The sequence below is a fragment of the Microtus ochrogaster genome, unplaced genomic scaffold (assembly GCF_000317375.1).
Source record: "Microtus ochrogaster isolate Prairie Vole_2 unplaced genomic scaffold, MicOch1.0 UNK110, whole genome shotgun sequence".
Lineage (NCBI taxonomy): Eukaryota > Metazoa > Chordata > Mammalia > Rodentia > Cricetidae > Microtus > Microtus ochrogaster.
This window is the reverse complement of record NW_004949208.1, coordinates 822,985-824,711: the sequence shown is the minus strand read 5'-3', so window position 1 is coordinate 824,711 and position 1,727 is coordinate 822,985. Positions and strand designations below refer to the sequence as shown.

The window sequence follows — 1,727 nt, the reverse complement described above, 5'->3', positions numbered from 1 at the left end:
TCCCGCAGCCTGGTCTACAAGAGCTAGTTCCAGGACAGGCTCCAAAACCACAGAGAAACCCTGTCTCAAAAAAACCAAAAAAAAAAAAAAAAAGTCCCAAAACAATGAGTGGCTGGCTGCTCCTAAACTATTTATAAACAGTATGATTAGAAAGAAAAAGAAAAAAAGATAAACAGTATGATTTATGCTGAACACATGCTTTCCTTCTCTGCTCCTGAGATCCAGTATTTATTTGTTTATTTGTTATTTGTTTTGTTTTTAAACAAGATCTATTTAGTCCTGGCTATCCTGGCTCTCTCTATGTAGACCAGGCCAGCCTCAAACTCCAGAGACCCTGCCTCTGCCTTCTTAGTGCTGGGATTAAAGGCGTGTGCCACCATGCCCAGCCTATTTGTTTAATTTTGTTGTTTCTTTGAAACAGGGTCTCTCTATGTAGCCCTAGCTGTCCTGGAACTCGCTAGGTAAGATGTGGTCTTAGATTTACCTGAGATCCAGTTTTTAATGAGCATGTTTATTTCTTTTAATTGAAAGTGAGGGAAAAGTCCAGAAACTCTGAAAATTTTTCTTGAAAAACAAAAATATATATAAACCATGAAGTATATAGAGAGAACTGGATTTTTCTATTTCTTTCTTTTTTCTTTGTTTGTTTTGAGACAGAGTTTCTCTGTGTAGCCCTGGCTGTAGACCAGGCTGGCAACAAGGCTGGCCTTCAACCCAGAGATCTGCTTCACACGTGCTGGGAATAAAAGCAAGTACCACTACACCCAGTCCTGGATTTTTCTTTTAGATTTTATTTTCATTTTATATATATGGGTGTTTTGCTTGTGTGAACATCTTGTACTACATGTGTTCAGTGTCTGCGGAGGCCAGAAGAAGGTGTCAAATCCTCTGGAACTGGAATTACAGGAGGTTGTTAGCCACCAAGTGGATGCTAGGAACAGAACCTGGGTCCCCTGAAAGGGCAGCCAGTTCTTTTAGCTGCCGAGCCATCTCGCTGGCCCTTCCCTATTTTTTTTTTTTTTTTTTTTGAGCTGGGTTCCATGTAGGCTTGGCTGACCTCAAACTAGCTGTACTGCTAAGAATGACTTTGAATTTCTGACCTCCTACCTCAACCTCCTGATGTTGTGATTATAGTCAAGTACTACCATTTGTGATTTCTTTGGGCCTCCTGCATGCTAAACAAGCATCATACCAACTGAGCTATATCCTCAGCCCCAAAACTGGAGTTTATTTTCAGCAGTAAACCGGGAGCTACTCTAGGGTTGAGAGTAGGATAACACGGGTGGTGGTGGCGCACGCCTTTAATCCCAGCACTTGGGAAGCCGCGGCAGGAGAATCTCTGTGAGCAATACCAGCCTGATCTACAGTGTTAGTTCCAAGATAGCTAGGGCTACACAGGGAAACCCTGCCTCAAACACAAACAACAACAAAAAGAGAATAGGGCAATAACATGATTAGATTCATAATGTAAGAGCAGACAGCAGATAAAAGCAAAAACAATCAAGAATAGGGTATTACAATGTTGAAGCAGATATACAGGCATAAATGCCAATGACCTGGCTATAGACGTGGAAGACAACACAGATGATGACTGAAGTTTGCGGGGGCTTTAACTCAGTGGTAGTGATCGTCTTACATACACGAGGGCCTAAGATCAATCATTCTGTACTGAAGGAACAAAAAAGGATGTTTAATTTTTTTTTTTTTTTTTGGTTTTTCGAGACAGG

At 41.2% G+C, this 1,727-nt stretch overlaps 1 protein-coding gene across 1 annotated transcript in view; it reads right to left on the bottom strand.

Annotated features, from left to right (window-relative positions):
• Ipp (intracisternal A particle-promoted polypeptide) overlaps window positions 1-1,727 on the bottom strand; it is a 40,879-nt gene that overhangs the window by 21,832 nt on the left and 17,320 nt on the right. The gene's annotated exons all lie outside the window — the stretch shown is intronic.